Genomic DNA, 27,240 nt, shown 5'->3' with positions numbered 1-27,240 from the left:
TGCTACCAGGCCCTGTCATTTTGAAGAAAGATAACAGGATATGGAGTTATGGTTTTACCTGTGTAAGAGAACCTGTCTAAAAACAAATGAACAAACTAATAAATACATGCTATTTATTTTATACTGGCAGCACTTGCAGGGTCTTCCCAGTAGGGAGGAAGGGGAGCCAACAGAAAGAACTTTGTCAGAGAGGATGAGAAACAGTTACATTCTGATAAGACCATAGTAAGAGCATCTCAGTGAAATAATAATAATAATAAAAACATATAAATACAAAAATAGCTAGACATCAGCCATATTACCACGGTGAATTAAGTATGTCTGCCAAGCATTGGCTGTATCATTTAAGAATGTTTTGTCAGCTACAGGCAGCATAGGCAAAATTGAGGCTCTAAAACAAATCATAGAGGGAAAGAAGTTTAACAGTAGGTACCTAAGGGTGTGGGGCAGCTCACTGTTGTGTAGACTTTTCCCTTCTTTTTATTGCTGTGTAAGCACAGGTGGCTATAGTACATTGAAGTTTTGTTGTCTGTTCTTCAGGCACAAAGAAAAGATCAACAGCAGACAGAAGAGCCAGCTGAGGCTATTATGTTACATTAATAAAGACGACAATTTCTCTTAGAAACCTGGGTCTCTCCACTTTCCTTTTAATGTATTGGTCAGAACTGGGTCACACAAGACTCCAGAGATAAGTCATTGTGTACTGAGTGACAAAGAGAAACGACATTACTATAATTTAGATCAGACTTGGAACAGGGTTAGAATTTCCAAAAAGCACTGTCTTAAGTATGTTAACAAAGCTTATTAGGGTTGGGATTTGAGGAGAAGAGAAGATGTCAGAGTGTAGCCAATGGATGCTCAGCTTTAATTAGACACAGAACCCTAGCCAATCTTCATGGTTGAACTCCAGTCCTTTCAAAAAGCAATATATCATTTTAGTGCCAGACTCTTCCAGGGAAAAAAGGGAAACACGTAAATTTGAGACTATATTGTTAAAATATGTTTTTAATTTGTTTAGCACTTAGATAACTAGGAAAAATTCTGAGACTTATTTTGCATAGTCATATATTTATGATCATGCATGCAAAAACAATAAAACATAGACTCCTCCATTTTTTATTTTTATTTTTCAGAAGAAGCTAAAGCCTCTTAGCTTTACCCTGGAATTAGAAACTCTTATCTTTGGAAAGAAAGGAAAGTTTGTGTTGTGCAAGGGAAGAAATTTAATCACAGGTCCTTAGTAGAAACAGTACTCTATCTTCATGGTTAGGAAAATACTTTAAAAACTGGGATAAAAGTCCAAAAAACATTCATCAACCTGGCAGTGTAATAGTCATCTGGTCCTGTTCTCAGCGAAGAGAGAAAGCTCTAAGGACCGGGAGAAAGACTGTTGCCATGGGTTGCACAATTCTTAGAGAAAGTAGAATCCAATCTCAGACCTGCTGACCCTATCTGGACTGCTTTTATCTCTATCCTTTTCAGGCTGAAGCCATCCAACAATCTGGGAAAAGAATGTGGGGTGAGTAACCTTAATTCCTGGGAAGAGGAGAGCAGAAAGGAAGAGAAAATCTCTGGAGAGCCTTACTTCCCAGTTAGGAGAAGGTCAAAAGGTGCTGATACCACAAGTAGAAAAATAAAGCATGTTTGTATACAACCCGCAAGCCTTTCCATGTTAAACTTTTCCCATCTCTCCCTCTGTCTCTCTTTATTTCTCCATATATTTATTCTGCCTCTGTTTTCTTACTGACACAAGGTATAAATTGAATCCTGGGCTTTGGTACAAGCTAAAATTTAAAATATGCTTCTAGTTTTTTACATGTGGTCACAATCAAAATTATGGCTTACGATCTACTAGGGAACAGTTCTCCAATGATGAGTTCAGTGCAGCTACCTTCTCATCTGAAGAAGGATTGAATTTCTAATTTCAGAGGATGGTGATATATGAAGAGGTTGACTTTCATTTAGGGGTCAAACTGTCAATAGTCTCTGTCTTTAAGCATTTGGATCATGTTCATTGAATGAGATCTTCTGGGACAGACACAGAGTCCATGGCAGATTGCTTGCTGGGTTCAAAAATAAGCATTTGATGTATCAACTTGCTTTCAACCTACAGCCTTCAGTCGTTAGGTAGACTGGTGAATGACACTCTCACACTTTCAATAGTATAGTTTTTTTCATTTTTTTTAAATTATGAAATTCACAAGAGTATATCTCAACCCTCATCAGAAAAGTTTCTCCTTGCAATATATGAAAATTAACAGAGAGGACCTTGAATGGTCTATGCCCAGAGCAAAAGAAACTGTGACCTATTCATCCCTAGCTGGGCCACACATATAACATCCTCTCCTCCAAGGTTCAGAAATTTTTGAGGAAGAAGGACAACAAAATTGTGAGAGCAAGAGGCTATGGATAATATTAAGGAGACTGTGTTTCCCAGATACAACGGGGCACTTGGACAGATAAACACCCTACTTTTGAGATGGCTCACACAAGATCTACACAAGTTCAAGCCAGACAAAATCCCAGCATAGAGCAGGGAATGTGGTCTCTCACCACTAACTCGAAAGCTATTGGCATTTGATAGCTGCTGGGGAAAAGAGAGTCAGTTTTCTCTAATGGACTGACCTCTGGTAGGTCATCCACATACCAGGGCAGGTGCCACTCCCAAGACTAATTGAGCAACCCAAACTGGATTTAATGGGAAAACAAAGAAAACTCAAAATAGAGTGGGAAGTAGGAGAGGGTGTGTATGAGATGAGTTGTGATTGAGGATGTTAAATATGTTAAAATATGTTGTATAGCATTCTCAAAGAATTACTGTAAACATTGCTTTAAGATTATTTCAATTGATAATTTATAAATTCATTATGCATAGCAATACCACTAAATACAGACTAGTATGTATCTGACTGAAAATGTAGAATTGTAACTCAGTATCTTATAAGTTTTGATCTGGGATAGAAAAGAACAGTACATAGTTCACAAAAGATTTCTTAGAGGTCTACTGTGAAATAGTAATTTATCAAAGAAAACTAATAAGAGTATCTTCCCTACCAAAAAATATATCTTATGTCTTATATCTGACCCCCCACAAAAAAAAAAAACAGAAAGAAATCTTTTGTTATCCCCAGGAACTGTGGTAGAAATAATAATTTTTAAAAGACATACAGTTGCTAAATGGTAGATCCAAGATTTGAACCCAATTTTGTTTGAACTTAAAATCTGTGTTTCCTTGATGACAGACCCTGTCCACATGACAGCATAGATGAAGATACATGCATGAAGTTCCCTTCTATATAGAGAGTGATGGGAGACATCTCTACCTTTGTCTTTAGTGAAGACTAACCTTCAGAAGGCATCCCAAGTAACAATGTGTTTATACTTAAAGATACTAAGCAAGTCTTATTCTACTGTTACAGTGGTATGCAACAGTTTCCTGACCTATCTCCTCCAACATCAAGAATCTATTTATGCTTTTGTTGTTGTTGTTGTTACTCAAATCTCATTTCTTATGTTCATTAGTTTTTCTTTATTTTGTTCCCTTGGCACTATGTGATCTAAAACTCATAAAGACATTGTGCCTTACCTAGGGCTCCTGGCTTATAACTCCCTTTCCAAAGTAGATCATATTTCCCAACAATTCTTAGAGCCGAACATTGACGTTATTTGAACTACTTTGCCTTATAGTAGACTAAAGACGTTCATATCAGAATGGATTTTGCTTATACACCAGGAGAAGGACTGCTGCTGAGAAAGGCCATTCGTGGTTCCCTATTCTCTGTCTAGTATCTTTACATCATACTGCTTTCATCCTGTTCCACTTACACACAGATTGTTCACGCTTCAGAGATGCCTAGTCAATAAAGTTGTCATTTAAAACCCCAAAGATGATTCCAAAGGCATCTGTGTGTGTGAACTATGGAGGCTTCCGAGAAGTAGAATATGACTCATCAGCACAGAAGCTCTTACCCTCAGAACCCTTCTAAGCCTTTCTTCCTTCCTTCCTCCCTTCCTTCCTCCCTTCCTCCCTTCCTCCCTTCCTCCCTTCCTCCCTTCCTCCCTTCCTCCCTTCCTTCCTTCCTTCCTTCCTTCCTTCCTTTCTTTCTTTCTTTCTTTCTTTCTTTCTTTCTTTCTTTCTTTCTTTCTTTCTTGGGTTGTTTAATAGTCTTCAATACACAATTAAATATAAAAAAAATGCTTTTGGGAACTCTGTGGGCTCCTCTACCTACAGGGTTCCAAGTTCTAGAAAACTAAACATCAGTCAGTTCTGAAGTGAGTGCAGTCTGTAGCATTCACCTCTCAACCTATCGGATCTGATTCTGGTTCCAGGTAGGTAACATCTAAATTGAATTGAATTAGAGGCCACTCAGCAGGTGACCACTGCATACTTTAGAGACATACTTTGGCATTGCAGATATAATTACAACTCTGAGTGTGAAAAGCTGAACTTGACGGCATCTTTTTTAGTTTCTAAATCATAAAAGCTCAGTCTTCAAATGCAATTATGTTACTTTATTATGTTGTACAGATTGCTTTATGCCCTGTCTCTATCAAACAAGGCAAAAATAATAGAAAGCAGGAAAAAAATTCAAACAAATTATTTAAAGAACATAAGCTTTAAGAATGAGGAGTTAGTTAATAAACTCACCAACTATAGAAATGTATTTAGCAGAAAGATTATTACTGTATTCGTTGTTGTATCAGGCATTTACTTTAATGTGTAGAGCATGAGAGAACTAGAAAAGAAGGAAGGGTGTTCCAGTAATAAAAGAGAAAGTACTTATTTTTATGATTAATCGTGTATACGGTGGCACGCACTAGTCAGGCCTGAAGATATAAAGATGAATAAGACATATTTCCATACATAATAAACAGATACACTTCCTTAGTCATCAGTTCTGTGCCTGAATTACACCAACAGTGGCTCAAAAGTGTTGATTTTACAGTTGCACTACGTAGTTAGGGCTAAAATGGCTATATCTGTACCGAACACTTGCAGATTTGTCTCCAAATCTCTATAAACAGAACAGTATGAGAATATTCATGAAGCGTTACATGAATTACATTAGATATAAGAGGTAATTTAGAGATGTGATACACAGATAAGTTTTCTTTAAGTAACTTGAGCATCTGCAGACCTTGACACCTGCATGGTTACTAATGACCTATAGATACCAAGGATGACTGTCTATAATTATTGTTTATTATACTGTGGTGATTTAAATAGGTACGGCTCCCAAAGACTCTTGTGTTTGAATGCTTGGCCCATAGAGAGTGCCACTATTACAAGGTGTGGACTTATTGGAGAAGGAGTAGCCTTGTTGAAAGAAGTGTGGCATTGTGGGGCAGTCACTGAGGTCTCCTATGCTTAAGCTATGTCCAGTGTGGTACACAGTCCCCTTCTGATGCCTGTGGATCAAGATGTAGAACTCTTAGCTTCTTCTCCGGTACCATGTCTGCTTGGACACTGTCACGTTTTCCACTGTGATGATAGTGGACTAAACCTCTGAAACTGTAAATATTTAAATATTTTCCGTTAAAAGAGTTGCCTTGATTATGGTGTCTCTTCCTGGCAATAAAACCCTAACACATATACCTTGATTAAATATGTTTTAAAAATACTTATTTCCTATTTTTAGTTTCAAGTAACTGCCACAAAGGGTGAGTATGACAGAAATGTATAAAGGACACTCTGAGAGTAATACAGTGAAATAGTCTGTTACACGCTCAGATCCTTCTGGGATCCCTGACAGCAAATACGTTCTATGGCCTTCACACCTGGTAGCTGTATCGATCTTCAGTTTTTAATGTGTCATTCTCTTCTCTACCCACATCACCATATGGCCTTCTTATCTTTGACTTTATCTTCCTAAAACACCTTTCGACTCTAGTCATTGGGTATTAGAGCCCTCCCATTCAGTATGACAGCATCTCAGAGACATACACATACATGGACAGATCCTATTTCCAAATGAGACCATGTTCTGAGGTTCCAAATATACATGTACTTTGGGAGGTCCTAGTTAACACTGTACATTCACTCATTAGTTGCATGAATTTAATCAAGAAGCTAACTTCTTTGGACCTCACATGTAAATGGGAGACTAATAATAGCATTTGAAACCTAAATCATTGAGATATTTTGACAAAACATGCCAATGTATTCGGGATATCACTTGACGTATTGGTAAATAAAGGCTAAAGACTCCTGTAGCTCTGGGAGCTGCAGTCCACATCTTTCTCTTAATGATAATTTTGCATTGGATTGGCTTTGGAAAAGGTCTATGGAATGTATCCTGCCAAATGGTTTAGATAACTCCCCAAACTGCAGCAGAACTCTCTTACATGCTTTCATAAGCTCTTGAAGGAGCATCAGTGTGCCAAGAATTTTACAATTGTAAGTATGTGAAGAGAAAAAGTCATATTCCAAGAATATACACCCTTGGAGATACACCCTTGGAGACTGGTTGACACTGCTTGATCTTTAGAGGAAGAAAGTGGGCTGAGTAAATCCTGGGGCATGGAAGAATCGGTGGATAAGTTTTGGCTGTTGTTTCCTATTAACTTGGATAGGAAACAAAGATTTCTCTCGTCTCCTCTCCTCTCTCCCTCTCTGATTGCCAAGTATCATGATGGAAGGCAGAGAAGAGGGACAACTGCTGATCCTTCAAATTGCAGGCTTTGAGGATCAGTCCTGGTGATAGATAGCAGCTTTCTCTGCTATTAAAAACTGAGGCTTCAAGATCCCCTAAGAGATGTGCTGCTCCAATTCCTGAAGCGATAAACGAGTGACTCCCGAAGTGTTACAAGAAGTCTAGCAAGTTGGCCTTTTCTCCATGACTAGTTCAATCTTCCCTCTGAAGCACGTGGGCTGTTTATTGGTGCAGAATCCTGACTTCATCTTCCATTGCATAGAAGACCCCTTCATGATAGAGTGCATGTGATAGTTTATATATGCTAGGCCCAGAGAGTTGCATTATTAGAGGGTGTGGCCTTGTTGGAGTAGGTGTGTCACTGTGGGTATGGGCTTTAAGACCCTCATCTTAGCTGCCTGGAAGTCAGTATTCTGCTAGAAGCTTTCAGATGAAAATGTAGCACTTCAGCTCCTCCTGTACCATGCTTGCCTGGGTGCTGCCATGTTCCCACCTTGATGATATTGGACTGAACCTCTGAACCTGAAAGCCAACCCAATTAAATGTTTTCCTTATAAGAGTTGCTATGGTAATGGTGTCTGTTCACAACAGTAAACCCTAACTAAGACTGTGCATATCTTTGCCAATGTGCTTAGAGACCTCTAGCCATGAGGATGACTGAATGAGACTGTCAGTGTCAGCCAGAGTATGTCTTTGTGATAAAACAAAACAAAACAAAAACAAGCAACAACAACAACCAAAAAAAAGTTTTTAACCTCCTGGTGCTTACCTTATAGTGAAAAGGCTACTAACAAGAAAAAACATCCATCTCCAAGCCTCTAATGTTTGGAAGCAGGAAGCAGTGCAAGGGAATTAAGATGCTTCTTTATGTTGCTGGATTCTGCTTGATGGTAATTCCACCACAGGATGCTTGACGTTTCAGGAGTTTCAAGAACTAAATGAATTTCCTGAATGTCCCATGACTTAGGAAAGTACATTTCAGGAGAAATAACGATCAAGATCAAATACTCTGAAGAAAGGTTCAAAGGTTTTAAGGGGCATGGAATTGGGTGAGTTGGGACATTGAAGAAGTGGAATAATTAAAAGAAAACAGAAAACAAGTGTCTAAGATGATGGACAACATTATGGCATTTTCAGACATGACGCTGACCAGAATCACCTAATCATTCTCATGGTTTCCATCCTTCCTGTCAAGAGACACCCTTCCACTTTCACACATGACTTACAAACATTATTATTTTATTTGAAACATATTATTACTAATGAATTTCCACTTCCCTTCAGTTAATTCCTATGAGCCTGGCTGGCCACAAGTATTTGATTGAATCTAATGTGTTAAATGACTAACTTAGACAATGGTCTGAATCAGAGGAAAAAGTGTGCTCTGTGCTCTGTGCTTTACGAGCTTCTGCCTCTCCCCCTCTGAATGTTGTAGTCTTGGAGTTTGAATCATTGAGTCATTGGAGTTCTTTTGCTTCTATGAGCAAAGCTACTCTAAGGAGAAAGCCACTCTAGGGCTGAAGTGACATAGACAGGAGCACAAGAACTGTTGGATAATGTCAACCCCAAGGCTGCCTAATTTCAGGACTTCCCATTACATGATCCAATAGTTTCCTTAGTTAAGTTCCTGAGTCACTTCCATTATTAACTCTTTCAGAGTGTTCTAGTGCACTGTTCTCTATGACTTTGGTAGTCCATTTTCTCCTTTATAGAGTCCAAAAATACCTTTTATTTAAAACCAAACTAAATTGTCACATCTACACTTAAGTCTTCCCTATCCCACGGGTAAGATTTATTGACACCTTTCTTCTCCCACAACCTTTTATTCTGACTTTATAATGACTAATATTTACATGTCAACTTGGTTGGGCTAGGGGTTGTCAGAATAGTTGGTAAAACATTATTCCTAGGCATTCTTGGGAAGTTCTAGAAGACATAAAAATTCGAACACATAGACTATGGGAAGATGGTATCTGCTGAAGTCTTAAGCACAAGAAAAAATGCAGAAGAAAAGACTCTCTTTCTGAGTTGAGATATCCATCTTCTCCTGACTTCAAATGTGGACACTTCTGGTTCTCACATCTACAAGTTGGTACTGAACAAAATTACAATATCAACTTTCTGATGATTCTAGAAATGGTAATAGTGTATTGTCAGACTTCTTGGCCTCGATAATCATGAAACCCAGTTCCTATAATAAATCTCTCTCTTTTTGCTTTCTCTCTCTTCCTCTTTTTTCCCTTTCTCCACGCATATATCTGAACATAAGAACACATATACAGTTGATCTGTTCCTCTGTAGAATTCTAATATATCCGTTCACTCAGTGTATATTTACTGAGAATTTATATATGGCAGTTCTTCTTATAGGCAAAGCTACATAAAACTAACTTTTAACACTGAAAATAGGAAAGCATGAATGGATTTTCTCATAAATGAAATGTAGAGAGGTCTCCATGGAAATTATGTTCTAGGCGTCAAAAGAAACTAAATATCAACAAAAAAGGCATGGTGGACAGGTATTTAGGATATGTAATGGTGAGTAAACCTAGAAAGATAGGATAGGTAGCAATGGGTAGTGGCTGCAATAGGAAGCAGGGTGGTTAGGGAAGGTTTTTCTAAGATGATAAAATTCAAACAACATCTCAAAGCCCCGATATGCTTGGATTACACAAGTAATGCCAGCACCTGGGAAGTAGAGGCAGGAGGATTGCAGGTTTGAGGCCAGCCTGAGGTGTATTACAAGAGTCTGTCTAAAATAAAATGTAAGAACTAAGTGAATATTGGGGAAAATGAGGAAGGTGTTGACCATGTTCAACATCAGTGTGTCGTGGAAGAGAAAGTGTAGATATCCAGAGAGAGTCATACTGTACTGAGACTGGGGAGAGGAAGGCAGGAAGAGGGAATGGAAAAGGAGAGCAGAAATCAGATGCTCAGGACTTTGGAAGTCCCTAACCTGAGTTTACCAGATACAGACAAGATCTGACTTCCGTCTTCAAGGCCTCACTGGGTTGCTGATTTGAGAACTAACTTGGGAAGCATATTTCTCAGCTTGTGATTTTTTTTTTTTAGTTGTCTATTCATCTCTAGCGTTTCTCTCCTTTACTGAAGTTGGTTCTTCTTAATATGCTTGTTACTCTATATCTTTTGAGTTACTGAGCAGTTATCAATTTGTTGATGTTTTCTATTTCTTCATCAATCATAAGAATATATATATTACATCATATAATATATATAACATTATATATATTATATGATATATAGTATATATCATATATATGTATGTATACATATGTGCCTATGTTAAATGTAATCTGAAGAGATATGTTAAGCCTCTTCCGTAGAAGAAGAAAAGTAAACATGCAGGTGAGTTTAAGAAGAAAAAGGGAGAAAGCAAAATGAACTTGCATATAGGAAGATAACAGATTTAAAATAAAATAAAAATAAAGCAAAACATTAGTATATTTCAGAATGAGTTAAGACCTAAAAGAATTCAGGATTGTAGTAAAATAAATGTATCGGTTCATCCTCTAAAATGGTGACTTTACTATAGGCAGTCTATATTCCTTAAGCTTAACTTTTACTAAATGCCTGAGAAGAGACCCAATCTCTCTATATTGTATCACTGTTACAGGCAAATCATCAGGTAAGTATTCCACAGTTAAAGAAACTTGTCCCCAGAATATAAATCAAATATGTGCCCCAAGCACATCTGTTACTTCCGCTTACACGCTCGCTCGAAGCTTCATTGAATTGTCAGACAATTCATAGGTTTCACCAAACTTATTCTTCAGTACCAATTGTCTGGTGTTTGAAAAGCTGTATTCATAAAATCACTGGAAAATATTTATAAGCCGCATGGTGCCAGGCATTGGCAAATGTCCTCCTGTGGACATGTGCTGAAGCAAATAAGCCATAAGGCGACTTCCCTCCCACATAATCCCTATGATTCAGTGGGATTGGATGACCTTCTTGGGAACTCTTTACTGTAGTCAGCATGGGTGCCAAAAGCCCAAGGAAGCTTGCTGCGCTGTTCTCATTTAAATACCGAGCTTGCTGGGTTCTTATTCAGACATCTTTAGACACACTTCCTTCTTGCTCAGCAAAACTGCTAATTGGCACAGGAAACATCCTGGCTTTGTCTGTTCTCTATAGAACTTGGAAATGCTTCTACCTGATGCTGCTGACAGAATTCTCCTTTCAATGCTATGAATGCCCCAGACATTTCAATGAAAACATTGGGAGCAAAGTAACACATAATACATTTAGCTGGTCTTAAACTGTCTCAAGAAACAATGTAAGTCATTTAAAGCAAAAAAAATCCCCAGAAACTGAGGATTAAATAAAATAAGTGTTTGGAATATGGCTATTTAAATTTGACGAAAGCTGCACACAGGACTTTTCTGTTTCTATAGTCTTCTTCACTGGCCCCCACCCACAGTTTAATCTGTTCACCACTTGCTATAGCTAAGATTCCCAAGAAATCTTTTTGCATAAGCTCAAGAAAGCATATTGTATGGGCAAGAGTAAAGACAATTGTTCTTGTACTTACTGCCAGCCAAAAACCTAAGTCTCTCATGCCTCTGAAGGTGAAGGTAGAGGTGGGTGAAGGGAGTTTATAATTCCTATTTTTAGGTCCTTCCGGCCTCTTATGGTCGTATATGAAGCGAAAGGCAAAGGGGAGGAAAAATTAATTACTTGTGAGCACATTGGCGACTGGGGTTTAAATTATTGTGAACTTTTAAGGCTGATAATTCTGAACCTACTTGCCCAAGGCACCTTAACTTATTAACATATGTGTTTGCATGTATTTTCTTTGAATTCTTATAGATGCGCTGTTTCATTTGAGCCTTTAGGGGATGTTGATATGGTCTGTTGTAGTCTGTTCAAATGCATCATTATGAGCAACACTCATGCCCCGATCAGAAATTTTAAAGAGCCATTCATGTCATTGTTTAGCACATGACTAACCAGGTAGATGATTATATACAGAAACCTCATTGCTAGATTTTTCTACATTTAGCTTATTAAAAAAAAATCCATTTATGCCACCTTATTCCCAGTGTTAGAAGTTATCTGAATCATTAAAATTCTATGAGCTGACCATATGTCTGGAACTGTGATAAACATTTGAATAGCCAAAAAAGAGAGAAGCCTTCTGGAGAACTTTTCTTCTGATAATGATTGAATATGATTTACGACTCTTGCTAAATTGTTTGGTGGAATTAGCTTTTTTGAAGAGAGCATTTACAAGGGTAATATTTCATGCTTCAAACCCTCAACTTAATATGCAGTAATATGCAATGCTAAACTAGAGACTGTTTTCAGGCTGCTAGTAGGTTAAATAGTCAGTCCTTGAGAGGGCATTAAAATGACAAGTAAAATAGAATTGACAGTTACAGAAATAAAAAAAAACAATCATATGGGAATTTGGTGTGGCAAAGCTGTTACTTCACCACAGTGAGGAAAATGAATTATTTACTAAATAGGGGTGAAATGGCTAGCTAGGCATTTGGTTGGAGTTCAAATGAAAGCTATATTTTTGAACTGAAATAAATGCTTTATTAATACAATGGCTTAACAACAACAATAAAGAAACATTAGAAAAAGTGATACAAATTTTCTTTATTATCACGAAACAGGTAATATCTTTTTTAAAAAAATAAATAATCACATATAGGCTATGTAAAATTAATGACAGAATTGACTACATAAGAAAATTTCATCCCATGGAATTATACAAAACACAGCACCAAACTGATCAGATAGCAAAAATTATCACTAAGATGTCACAAAAAAGACAAACTGGTAAAAAAAAAAATTGCTAAACATATAAACAAGAATTTAAATTCTAGATGAGCAAAAAATTACTCACAAAGCAACAAGAGACACTTAAGACCCTCATCAGCAAATATATAGAAGGAAAATTTACAGAAAAAAAAATCAAAAGCCAATAATAATTTGTTTTACAAATATGCACTGAAAACCATGACTACTGAAAGTGCTTGGGGTATCTGGGAGAGCAAAGCAGGTGCAAATGTCCTGCACCTGGGTGAACTCTATTGTGATGGAAAGCCATTTTTTCACTACATCTAAAACAGAAGGAAATGCACCATAGGTTGACTGAGCTGACTTGACCTTTGCTTCCCACCATGTATCCTGTTTAAATTACCTAGGGTCTGAATATTGGTCTCCCAAAAGCATGAATTGATACTTAATCCTGAATGTCATTGCAATAATAAGGGGCCTTTAGGGAAGTTGTTAAGTCAGCAAAATCCTAACCTCACAAATGAGATTAGTGTCCTCATAAAAGAAAACAAAATTATCTATTCTTTTTATCTCTTCTTCTATGGTCTGTCAAGTTGATGGCCAAGATTAACCATCACAAGTAGTCTATAAGTTACACTGGTTTCTAAAAGCTTCAGGAGAGGGCATTACACTAACATATTTTAAAATATTTTATATAACAGACATTTCACATTATATTCACATTAATATGACTATTCTTAATTACATATGTGATTATTCCTTTTACTTATAGAATATTATAGAGTCTTATGGATCCCCATAAGCTAGATTTTGAGATAATTTCAAAATGAAAATTAAGATACATAAGTAAGTACTAAGTTCCTATTCTGATATACTTATATCATAATGTGAATGTTACTTATGTTATTATGTTAAGTATTATTAAACAAATTAATTTTAACTGACAAAAACGTACATATTAACATTTGCTGTGTGCTGTAGAATGTTCAAATCAGGTTAAACATACCTATATATCTTCAAACATTTATCATCTTTTTGATAAAACTTCTCAATAATTTATTTAAATTTATAATATATGATTATTATCTATGATTACTATACTGTATAATGGGACGTCACACCTCTTTACTCCTATAAAATAATAACTTGATGCCATTGACAAACCATTTAAATAGTTCAAACTCAGGTTCTCCAAAGAGCAGCAAGCACAATTAACCATGGAGTCATTTTTCCAGTCCTAGCAGTTTTTGATTCTAGCGAATAATAAAGCAAGAGAATGTTTTTCAACCAGGAGATGTCATGTTAGGGTTTAATTCTTAATAATTTCTAAAAAGCCATTTGAATAATTTCTATGTGAGTGCTGGAATGGAATCCAAATCTTCCATATCAGCCAGTCACAGCTGAGCAAGCAATGAGGGATGGAGCCTAGTTAAAGGTAGTAGGTCAGTCCTCTTTCCCTCCCTCCCTCTCTCCCTCCCCCTTCTCCTCCCCCTTTTCCTCCCTTACCCCTCTCCCTCTTTTTCCAACTCTGCTTCTTCTTGGATTTCTGACTTGTGGTAAGTGAACAGCCTTCGCTAGCACCTTCTCCCATTGCTGTGACATTCTTCTACCACAGACCTGAAAGTAACAGGGCTTTCCCAATATATGCTGGAAACATGAGCAAAAAATAAATGTAAAAAAATCTTTATCTCCAGTATTTCCTCACAGTTGTAGAAGTCTGACTAGTACTGTCAAAATCAAAGAAGATGTGAAATGTCTGGAAAAAAAGTCTCTCAGATCACGTGTAAGAAAAAATACATAGGGTTTTCCCCAATTTGATAATTGCATCGACTCACGTTGCATTACAAAGACGAGCTATGAAGACGAATGAAACTTTCTATGTTATCACGTTTTAAAAGTTCATCCGATGTATCATCCATGCTAGGGGTATAACTCGGGGAAGACCGGATTATCTTGATATGTAAAAAAATAGAAAAGGAGGGTGGAAAGATGGGAGAGACGGCTCCTATTGCTCTTCCTGGGGCTCTGTACTCATCCATTGCTACAATTAGCATCCAGTCACATTCACTGGCCAGTGAGAGGAGATCAGACATTCAGACTTTCAACACGTGAGCCTGTAGCAGTCATTGTAGCTAAGGCTCAACAGTGTATCATTTTAAACGTGTTGACTTGGTAACATTTTGCAAGCAGTTTATACTTAATTTTCTTGTAGAGCATGTATTATGAGCCTTACGTTATTTTCATTATGATATTTGGATTTTTTGGTTGGAAATGGGAGTCTATCTGACCATGCAAAAGTATAGACTGCCTTGTTTTCCATGCTGAGATTACAGGTATGAGAGATTTCTCTATCTTCAAAAAGAACAGTACTCTATCAAAGCAACAAAATCTTTACATAGTTTACCATTATATTATTCTACCAGCCCATTTAAAATTTATTTTATATAAATCAATGCAAATGCCTACTCATTTTCCCTTTTTGAAGTTACAGTTTTATACTGTCAAATTACTGGTGTCTTTCTAATATGTTTTTGTTAAAATTTGATTCTCAATGTTAGAATAATTCAAGTTTTTCCCCTCTGATATCTTTATTGGCTTCTGTTTCATATTTATTTATTTTATTTAAATGTCATCTCAGTTATAAACAAGTCAATAAATAAATGAATATGCAGACAAAAAATGGATTTTAAAATCTATTTCACATGCTGAAATTAGGAGTTAATTTTCTCTGGTACATTTCAAAAACAGCCTTACAAATTGGACTTAAATGTACGTATAGTTTGCTATATTTGGTAATACTTCTTATGTGTTTTGGCTTTTGTTTTGCACATTAAAAATAGGTTCGAAAAATCTTTAGGATGTTACAATATATTCTATTGTCATTAGGATTCAGCATACAGCATCTTTATAAGAAATCTCTTAAGAATTCCAGTTGTCAAGTGTTGAGAATGTTACATCAACATGAGTACCCAGGAAGGAAAATAAATGACAGATGCGGCATGCTGGAGTAATCAAACGCTGGTACCTCAGAGACTGCTTTTTGCCTTTTGAGATTAAGGAAGAGATTCATCAAATGGGGCGTACTTTGTTCACACATGTTTCACAACAGATTCACAGCTGCCCTGCAGAAAACTGGCTGAGGAGAGTGCAAAGGCGAGCCACAGGCTGGGATGTGCACATCGCAGGCCTAACGACGAGGAGCTTGTATCCAAAACACACAAAGACCACTTAAAACTCTAGATAAGACAACAAACAACCCAATCTAAAAATTCACCAAAGATGCCTACAGAAACCTCACTGCAGATATACAGATGGCGAATAAGCATATGAAAGGACCCTGGCCTCATTTGTTGCTGAGGAACTACTTTCCGAACAAAGATGATGGGCTATCACTTCAGATTAAAAGGCAATAACTGGTTGCTGGTGAGGATGGGGAACTGTGGGATGTCCCATTCATCGCAGCCACCAATGTAAAATGACGCGGTGACTTGGGGAAAGAGTTTGGCAGTTTCTTCCAAATCTAAACATTAGTTTTACAAGGTAACAAGGCAACGGTCCTCCTAAGCATTTATTAAAATTATATGGACACTCAGGCCCACACAGAAGCTTGCACAGTGGTACTTAGAGTAGTTTCACTATAATGATCAAAGTCTAGGGCCAGTCAAGATGCCTTTTATTAGATGAATGGGTGACAAAACCTGTGATATCCATTCAATGGAATATTACTGAATAAGATACCAGGACCCACATAGGAAAGACAGAACAGACTCATGCAAACTGTCCTCAGTTCTCTACATGTATATGGCATTTTATACACACACACACACACGTGCACAAACACATGTGCAAACATAATATGAAGCCAATTTTGTTAAATTTTACTGCTTCCTTGCCATTGAAAAGAAGAAAAAGGTTTGGCTTGTGTATAACTCTGTGCAATCAGCTCTCATTTCCATAGGTATTGTGTCCACGGATTCGATCGATTTTTGATAAAAATATCTTTATGTGTCTGTACTGGACTGGATACTTACACTTTTCTGTGGTTAATCTCTAAACAATACAGTGTAACACATATTAGTACAACATTCTCTCTTAGTTATAAGAAATCTCCAGATGATTTACTGTATGGGGGATGTGTATAGGTGCAAAGTCTATACTGTTTCCTGTATGAGATTTGGGCATCTTAGAGTTGGATACGGGTAGCAGGTTCTCAGTACAACCCCCTAGTATCAAGGGATAAGTGAACTGCCTCATGTTTTCCTGGAGACCCTTCTGTTTGGTCAGATTTGGATGAAGCCAGTCTCCCTTTATAATTTTGCATAGCAGATAACTAATGCTTATGAAAACATCCTGCAAAGTATCTTCTAGCTCCATGCAGTTCCTTGTCTCTCACACATGTCCAGATAGCAGGTTCAGAGAACACATCTCTACCATGATGTAGCCTCTAGATATGCAGCATTGGGTCATGATGTGCTTGTGAGTTGGCACAGTCATCAAAATCTGTCACTGGAAGCAATTCCTACATCATAACAGCTACCAATAAATGGCTGCAAATTTACAAAAACATATGATCATGTGAAGAGACCATTGAGTCCAGGCTCAGAACTTATAAAACATGTGCATGTGGGAAGAGAGAGATTCTTGCATTGTAGTCTATTTACTATGACAGAAAAATGAGAAATTAAGACAAGAGTACAAAGAAATCTGGGGATAGTGATGCAGGCACTAGAAACACCAAGGAACTGACTGAAAATCTCTGAATATGTGAAAGGAAGAATGAATGACATTAAATATGTAGTCTGGTCATAAGAGAGCCAAATTAAGGACCAGAAAAAGTGACCTGGACAATGCAAGGAGGAGTGGAGAACTCATCTTGAGATTGTATGGCAGCTCTGGGGGAGCATAGTCATTAATTAGCAGGGTGAAGAGGTTAAGATGCCCTCATACGGAGCCACATTTTATTTTAGAATGATGACATAAAAATTTGGCATGCAACCTGCATTTTATTAAGCATGGGCTGGAATATCAAAGGACACACTGTAGGCCTTGATTTTTCAAAACCTACTTTAGTTAGGGTTCTTAACCACTTCAGCCTCCCTTCTAGCCTACCTACAGAGCAGAAGATGGTTAATAGGAAAACGGGAATGAGGACCTGTTTAGAAGTAGTTCTTTGAGATGATTTCAATCTTGATTGTCAGGGTATTAGGAGTCCAGTCCAAGACATCAAACACAAATCAGTAGCAGCAGTCCAGTCCAATCGGCAAACACCAAACACGAATCAGTAGCAGCAACTTGATCCAGAAGAAAGAGTGACACTTCAGTGAATTGACGCAAGTCTGCCAATGTGACAAGAAGCAGCTAGAATACCATGAGAAGTTCTTTGGTGCTTTTTTTGTCTATGAAATCACAAGAAGCAAAGAAAGATCTGTGAAGACCGGTGAAGCATTGCAAGGTGAACCAATGCAAGACCGTTGTTCACTGTCTGTTGGGTTATTCTTAAGCTCTTTCCTAACATCATGAGTCCTCTCATGTTTCTGCCTCAGCAACACATCCTCTCATAACACAGCATCTAGAAAAAACATCACAGGACACAGCTGAGTCTCCAAAGAAACCAGAAATTTTCTCTTCAACATGCATTATATCACAACCTTAATGTGGACCTATAATTTATTAGCTGTTGCTATATAGTGGAAAAAGACTTTTTTAGGCCTAAGCACATTCTTCTTAGTATACAAGTCCAACATTATATTGGCACTATATATTTACAAAGTACAGACCAATGTTACATTTACATAAATATGTTTCATTTAAAAGATATTCTAGATATTAGCAAGATATGGTTAGAACTGATAACTCTCCTATTGAAGGAATAGTGTAGGTTTCGGGTTAGGATTAGGGTTTGAGCTGTACCTTATTCCTTACTTTATGGAAGGACTTTATTGTAAAATGTGAAACAGCTAAAATATAAATAAACCAAGCTTTTATTATCAGTGGGTTCCTCATTCAACCACTGATTCAACTAGACAGAGAAAGTGGGATAAACTATTCTCTCTATACTGAACTTATATTGGGTTTTTTTTTTCATCTTTCCTAAACAATTCAGTATAAAGACTCTTTATATAGATTTTACTATTTGTGAATGTGTGTGTGTGTGTGTGTGTGTGTGTGTGTGTGTGTGTGTGGCCAGCTCATGCATGAGCTCATATAGTAATGTATTGGCTTATGTAGTGACGCTCAGAAGATGGTGTGGTATTCTCTAAAGCTGGAGTATGATATAGGGTATCATCAGCTACCAAGTACAGGTTCTAGGAGCCAGGTCCTCTTCGAGAAGAGCAAAGTGCTTCTAAACACTGACTTACTTCACAAACTTCTATATAAAATATTTTTGGGCACTCACTTGACAATAATATGAAAGGAGGAAAAGTAAAATACTAATAGAGGATTTGGTAAAATAGGATGTTTTAGGGTTGAAACATTGCTAATTACCTGGGAGCCTACTACACTGTAATGTCTGTTTTTATTTGCATTTTAAATTTTCCATAGTAAAAAGTCTTAAGAAATAACTTTTATCAAACAACGTTTTAGATGACGCCTACTTATTCAAAGTTTGTTTCAGTTACAGAGGTAATTTTAGTAAATTTGAAAAACGTGGTGGAATAAGGATTTGTGGTCATCTCTCTTCTTATTTCTGTCATAGAAGACAATTAGCGTATTAACTCCCTCAAACATTATGTGATAGATAAAATGATTGGTGAGTCATATTGGCGTTTGGATTTTGGCCATGAGAATAATGTGACTGTCACAGTCATTTAGGTTGTTATTAGTAGAAAGGAAATGGGAGGTGTATAAGTGTAATGGGAGGCTTCAAGTTGTAAGATGTTGTGTGACCTTTGCCATTGCTATGACAAAAGCAACATGAGGATGGAAAGAAGAGGCAATTTAGCTCACAGTTCAGAGGAATACAATTCATCATGGGTGGGAAAGCACAGCAGCGGGAGGTTGAAGTAGTTGGTCCGTCGTGTTACATTATTAGAAAGCAGAGAGTTCTAAGAATGCTAGTACTCAGTTTCTCTTCTCAACTCTGGGCCTGCAGGCCAGGAAATAGTATTGTTCACCAAGACCAAGACCAAGACCAAGGCCAAGATCAAGATGAACACCAAGACCAAGACCACTGGAGTTGGTCTCAGCTTAGTTAGATCTTCCTGAAGACACCGATGTAGACACACCCAGAGTTATGTTTCCTAGTTGATTCCAAATCTAGACTTATTGACAATGCTCTTAGTCCATTGCTCAAAATTCCCAGGATCTTAACAGCACCAATGTTGTTGAATAATTCAAAAGCCTAAAGTCGAATCTAAGACTCAAGACAGTCTTAATTATGAGCCCTTATAAAATCAAAACACAATTTACATATTTCCAACATAACAAAACAGCGTAATTTCCCATCCCAAGAAAGAGCAACTGTATCACAAGCAAAGATTGGGCTTCCAAGCAAAACCAGACTCAGTATGACAAACATGAACGCTCAGGGCTCCACATACCTGATCCCGCCATGTACTGTGTGGCACCAGGAACATTCTGGAACTTTGGTGAAGGACATAATGACGTCAGACTTATTACAGATTGAATTCCTGCCAAACCAGCAACACAAGATGATACTGTCAAGTTTTGCTACCCTCTTTATGCGTGGTCTATTGCCCTTCTACACAGCTGTAGTGACCACTCTGTGTGTAGGTGGCTCAAGAAGGCAAAAGAGTTGCCTTGGCAGTCTTTTTGTTTGCATGTAAGGAAACCCTTCGGGTGGCGAACTCAGACAAATGTTCTCCTTTTCAATTCAAATGAGTTCACAAGTTCACAAGTTGGAGCCTGGGGTTTGCTCTCCCCTTGCCTCCAGGATTCCTTTCCTATTAGAATGTAAGATTTCTCTTTAATGTATTTATCCATTCCTCCCCTACTAAAATCTATGGGTTCTCTTACACCCTTTCCCTCAGAAAACTGCATGTTTTTTATGTCTTTCTGAAAACTCTTTCACTGTGGCTCTAAAAGCAGTAAGAAGTAACCATGTCACAACCTGGATGCTATGTGATCTGAAAACTTCTTCTACTATATGATTTCTTCCGTTCTTGAATTTAGCCTCCTAAATTCTCAGAACAGCAGCAGAAAGCAGTGAGATTCTTTGTCGTAATAGAACAGAGCCCAGTTTTCAGTTGTTCTCCTCTGGAAACCTCATGGACTAAGGCTGCATTTCTCTCAAGCTTCGGACATTCCAAACTCTCTTTCAATTGGCCCATTAAACTCAGTTTCCAGTACAGTTTAGGCTTCTGCAGTCCACATCTCCAAATTCTTCCACAATTCCTTCCACAAATTAGGTGAGAAAGCCAAAGGACCATTTGGTCATGTTTGCCACGATGACACTTCCTTTTACTATCACTGTTTTGTATTAGGAACTTTTGTGGCTGTTTTTTTAGGCAGGGTTTATTGAGGCTCTCTGGGAATGCAGTCCCAATGCCGAATAAACTCACATTGTTATGTCAGTGTGAAGCGGCTGTTCACAGTCTCCTCAGTTAAGAAACAGAGATATACATGCCAGCTCTTGACACAACTTTTCATTTAGGCTGGGGCACCCGTGGATCATATCATATTCAAAGTGAGTCTTCCAGCATCAGTTAAAACTGTCTTGAAAAGTCCTTACACACCATGGTAATTTTTCTAGGCAATTCTATCTCCAGGCAAACTGACACAAAGATTAATCCTTGTGTAGTCTCCAGGTAGTGCTACCCAAGGACTGAGTAAGATGTTTATATACTTCTCAAACCATAGACACCATAGTGAATTTAATAGGCCAATGATTTTTCTCAAAACCACATATGAATATGGGCACTAAGAACATGTCTTCATTACCTCTTGTCCCTTACAAAGGTCTGATCTCTCTGTATTTCTTTTGTACATAACATATGCTAAGGACATGCTTATTTGACTAGATGGGAAAAGCCAGGAGATTTTTACACTTCTTGCTTTGGTGAATCTTATCCTTGTAAGTTTTAACCCCAAAACCAATGTTTTTAAGAACATCCCCTGCTTTATTCATTTCTTATGTGTGCCATAGGCATGTTAACTGGACACCAGTTTAGCATCTACTTACTTCAGTGTGACTGTACCTATTATAGTGGGTTTCATTTCTCTTCCTGACTTACATTATAAAACTCTTGAAAGTTTTTCATCATTTCACCTTGATCACCTTTGCCTAATGGTATAAAAAAATATTTCTTGAATTAAAATCATTTCTTATCCATCTGCATCTACATTACTATGAAATGCTTCTTGATGACAAGGGTCCACACAAAGATGAATTTTAGCTTAGTAAATGCTAATCCATGTTATTAATAATGTCAAAACCTTAAGGTATCAAATGAGAGGGCAGATTTATGATGGTGCATAAAATTCTTTATTTAGAACAATAAAGTATATGTTTATATAATGTAATTTCAAATTCAAACCTGTATCAAAAGGGTCAGGACATATACCTATTTTAAAAAGTACACATACAGTATATACACATACACATCACATTTTACAACCTTTTATTTAATTAAACTTCAGTCATAAACTATTTAGAATAGTGTTGACATACACTTACATTACAATATGCAAACTCCAATCTATGACTGAACTAGCAATATATCTGTGAAGCCATATAAATGTCGGGATGCTTTTCAAGTTCATTGACTTAAAAAAAACAGTGGTAGAGAGACACAATAATCACATATTAATGCCTAGACTACTGGAGGGTAAGACTATAGGAATTCCGATTGGAAAATTTTATTTAGTGAACTCTTTTAGCCTAGAAATTGAGTAAATGAAAATACCACAGTTTTTGTGTGTTTTAGACAATTTTCTTCTTCTAAAAACAGTCTTATAAGAAAATATTTGGAGATGGCAGTTGTGCATTTACAATGCTTACAAACATTCCAGGATCATAAATATTCACCTTACTATGAATCACTCCTAAACCCCCATCAGTTATAAAAGAGATACCGTCATTTTATCCTGACAAAGGCCTTTTAAGACTGTGTGGAGCGGCAGTAACAAGGGTTGTGTAATCAGACTCCATAAATAAATTTTGATCGGAATGGTTACATTTAAAGCCAATTTCACAATATCATTCCAAAGATAAACTGGCTTACTTTAAAATCCTTGTCCTACTTCTCCAATTTTAAATACAATTTATGGTTTATCATTTTTACAAATTGGCTTTAAAATATTTCTTGGCATCCAAGATCCTTAGTAGCACCCTACATTTCTTTCTGTTCTTGGCTATCAAGAAAAGGAGAACATTTACATTTACCCTCTGACACACTTCCAAATGTTATCGGCGTCTTGTACCTCTTCCTGGTGAAAATGCTCTCCTGGGTTTCATTCCTCAGAGGTGATCCCAAACATTCATTAAGTAAAAGTAAAAGCCATCTCTTGTGTAAATGGTTATTCCGATTCACTCTACTTAAGACTGAATTCACTTTTACTAATGGACCCTATTTACATTAGAAATTAAAACAGCAAAGACTTCTCATTGGCTAACCTATTGTTCAGAAGCCAGAGCTGGGTATTTCGCTTAGGATTCTTTTCGCTGTTTTCTTTGCTTTTTTAATTGTATGGCATAAGGGCTCACTCCTGAAGAGTGACCTCTGACCTATCTACACACAAACACAACACTGAGATCCAAAGAGAGTGGGGACATTATATCCATTTGTGGCAAAGCAGAACAACCTCCTGGCTATCTTTCTCAATGCTCACCCAACTACACCTAACTGCCTAATTTGAGAAACATATTTCTTCAACAACGTGTACAGGATAGCTAAGATTCCATATCAGAATTAAATCACGAAATCAAAACCTACTGTTAGAAACACAGTGGAAACAATCAAATATTCCACAACAGATTTTTTCCATTCATTTATAACTTCGACTGAATTAAGGTTCCAAGCTATGTGACACTGATTTTTTTTCAAAGCACATGAAAGTTCACTGAAGTGTGTTTAATTTTTTACTAAAAGCATATACTTCATTGTGGGTACATACTTTCATGTATTTCCATTTTTTCTCATATGCATTACTTTTTGTAATGCAATTTAGATTTTTTTATTATTATTATTATTGTATAGAAAGCTTCAATTCTCCAATTCATTAAAACATGGCAGTGTGGTAAGCATGTTAGATAACAATATGAAATCCAGAACTGTTCTAACACGACCCACCGATTACCCAGATAGTCTTGATATAGGCTTGGTTTCTACCAAGGAGGTACAAAGCTTTCAATACAATTTACACTCTGCAGATTTCTCAGATAATTTTCATTGAAAATCAAATCTTACACATTACAAAAGAGAACACTCAGAAAAAATGGGCAATGTAAAGGGCAATTTTATACTTTATCTTCTCGGTTTGAGGTTCTCATAATTTAAAAAAAATATTCAGAACATACATGGAATAGGCTATGCAAAGGATATGTATTTTTAATCTGAAAGCAGATATGCCACAGTTAATGTCCAAGCAGCTAGCATTCAAAATAATGTTCAGCATTTTCCTATTGCCCATGCATTTTATTGAACCTTAGTATTTTATAAAAATTGGCAATCTATGTTACTCTCAACGAACCAACGTGATTGACAAGCAGGACACATCTTCCACTTTCTACCATGTCAGGTATTATAATCTGTTAAATTTGTTGATTTAGCTCTACTGATTTTAAGACCGTGCTTTTGAGCATTAAAATCCCAACTGCTAGCTTTGAGGACAAATGTATATTTCTTGTACTCTCAAGCTCAGCGAATAGCATTTTCATAAGCCTGAGCAAAATGAAACTAGAAGATAAATAAATCAAGCCACAAAACTGAGAATTAACAATAGGCTCAGTCTATATACACCTATACCTATGACTCGTGTTAACCTACAGCTATTACTATTCTCGAAGCAGTCAATGCCAAGCAACAATATAGGTTCTTTCAGTAACTAAGCTGATTTCTAATTATTGATCACTAATCAGTTGTATCCTGGAATATCTGAGGGCTTGAACGAGTAAATACAGTATCTCAGTGCACTGGGCTTCATGTTGCAGGAATGATAGCATTGGAGGAAACTCGGAGCGTTAGAGAAAGAGCTATAGAGACCACTGAACTCTTTGGTACAAAGAAGAGCAGCCACCATGGACTGGAGTTGTAGTTGGACGAGCTTTGAAGGTAAGCTAGAACTTTTCATGCAGCTTCAAGACAGAATAGAAGCTAGCAGTTCGGTTTCCATGCGCTTTTGCATAATTACCTTGAAACTAATTGTCTTGAGGTTTTAGTACGGGGCAAAATAAAATTACTACAAGAATTGAGTTAGTATGAAAAGGTTTAAATTTTGTATGTCTATGGTAGGTGAAAAGAACCTTCACCAAAATAAAGGCAGAAGAAAAGTCATATTTCGATTTTAGCCAATTGCTTTCAATATATTTCCATCAGGGGCATCTACAGGACATCTTGTAAATGCTGGTTTGAGAGCACAATGTTCATCGTGGAATCGCTGCCAATTTCTGTCTAATATGAGAAATGCTGTCACACATTTTAAATAGCAAACTGACATGCACAACTACATAAAGCTCTCTCTTTTTTAATTTCATTTCATAAACCTTAATGAATACAGAGTGCCTGATTTTAAATAAATGGCTATGTTTAAAGAGATAATGGTTATACTGCAAATAGCTAATGTCTTCTGACTCCTTGTATTCTTGTGGAATACAAGTGACTTAGTTTGCAAACTCCCATATTAGAATAAAGTGTCCATTTCTGATCTTAGGTACTAAATACCATCATCCATTCTTACTCTCTCCCATCAGGATTAAAAAAAAAAATAGGACCCTTAAACATTCAGCATTTTCTCTCAAATCTGTTTTCATACCTCTGCAGTAGTTTTAAAACATAAACACATCACATTATAATTTTGCAAACATGATTTACACACTCTAGAGAGACTGTCAAGAGAAAAGACCGGCTTCACTAGGGGCCAAATGTCTTCCTTGGCGTGTTCTTCCGCTGGTCCATGTTGACAATTTTCTCCTGTAAGGACTCTTCTGGAGACTCTTCCATATACCGTGGCATCATACTGAAGTTCAGCATGGGCTCCACCGCACAGATAGAACTAGCTACCCATGTCCATTTCTCTAGTAGGATACGGTGCACAGGATTTCCGTCAGGAAGACCTGACGTTTAAGCTGCTCTTGTTAATCAGTAACTACAGAGCGTCTGAGCCTGCTCAAAAGAAAAAAAAACAAAACTCCCCATGGCTTTCAACTCCATACAGTGGCTGATGCTACGGAGTTATTGTTTGTTTGTTTGTTTGTTTTCTACATCCCTTTGTGAAAAAAAATTCCCCCCACTATCCAAGCTGAAATCTACTTGCAGAGACCATAATTAACTACAGGCTGCAGGTTGTAACTGAAGAACAAAGCTGGGTGGGTTTTCAGCACTCAGACATTTCCCAAGCCGTGCAGATGGCACAAGTAGACTGAACACAGGATCTCGTCCCCGTCATTACTTGCGAAACCTTCAGAGTCCTGCTCCGTGCGAATTCTTTTTTACAGATGATAATTCAGTGCAGGTTTCACAGCTAAACACTCCGCTCCAACTTCTGAATCATCCATACAAGGTCACGGTAGCAAGAACAGATAAAAGATGAGGTCTGTCACTTGAGACAGAATAGAAATTTGTTTAAAGCTGCTTCATTTATGAAGCAAACATGAACTGTTACCAGCCTAGAGAGGAAGAAAGAAGAGAGAGATTAAAATGTGTCTTTCTGCCTCCTTTATTTTTTCCCCAATAGCTAAATTCATTAAAAACACAGAATGGAAAAACCAAGTTAGTAATGTGTGTTCCACTTAGTCTCAAAGAACCGGGTTGGGGGGGCCTTTGTCATCAGCTGTGATGATTAGCCACTGTCTCCTTGGAAAGACATTATCTCAAATGATCTTATTGATGATCTGTTGTCTATTCCTTCTCATTAGAAAGTAAGCTTCATAAGACGAGACTTAGTTTCATTGTTGCAGCACAATTCTTAGAACAGGGCCTGGCAGGCAGTGTAATCTACATGCAGCAAGCATTTCTTGAACATGAGAATGGATAAATTTCATTTTTTATCTATTCATGAGAGCAAGAAAATGGAGCCAGCCTGCCCGTCCACTAGAGGTGGATGGATAATGAAATGTGCTACATATACACAACAGAATTTTAGTCAGCCATGAAGAAAAGGGAAATTAAGATAAATTGGCAGGAAAATGCTAGGATCTAGAATGTATAATGCTAAGTGAGGTGACCCAAACTCAGAAACAAAACCAAACATGTTCTCTTATGTGTCTTATGTACAGATCCTACCATGTATTGTGTATACACACACACACACACACACGAGTATAAATGTGGATAAAGCCTATCTTGTCTCTTATGTGTCTTACGTGCAGATCCTACCACATAATACACACACACACACACACACACACACACACACACACACACACACAGGAGTATATATGTGGATAAAGCCTATCTTGTCTCTTATGTGTCTTATGTGCAGATCCTACCACGTAATACACGCACACACATACACACACACACACACACACATGAGTGTAAATGTGGATTAAAGTCTAAGAATCTGCAAAGGAAACCAAGAGAAGATGAAAACAGGTGCTGAGGAAGGATAAGGTTTGGAGTGGAGAAGAGGACACAAAAGAGGTGTGAGAGAGGAAGAGATGATGGGCAGGGCAGGGGGTGGGGTTACAAGCTGAGCAT

General features: G+C 37.3%; 1 protein-coding gene across 2 annotated transcripts in view; it reads right to left on the bottom strand.

The window, feature by feature from the left end:
• Positions 1 to 21,843: 21,843 nt before the first annotated feature.
• Positions 21,844 to 27,240, bottom strand: part of Kitlg (KIT ligand) — an 82,111-nt gene continuing 76,714 nt past the window's right edge. For both annotated transcript variants that reach the window (XM_028783028.1, XM_028783029.1), the window contains one exon: positions 21,844 to 26,207. The gene's annotated coding sequence lies outside the window, so the exon portion shown is untranslated. The remainder of the gene's footprint in view (positions 26,208 to 27,240) is intronic.

The sequence above is a fragment of the Grammomys surdaster genome, unplaced genomic scaffold (assembly GCF_004785775.1).
Source record: "Grammomys surdaster isolate TR1022 unplaced genomic scaffold, NIH_TR_1.0 958, whole genome shotgun sequence".
Lineage (NCBI taxonomy): Eukaryota > Metazoa > Chordata > Mammalia > Rodentia > Muridae > Grammomys > Grammomys surdaster.
Note: the sequence above shows the minus strand (reverse complement) of the source record. Positions and strands in the feature narration are given on the sequence as shown.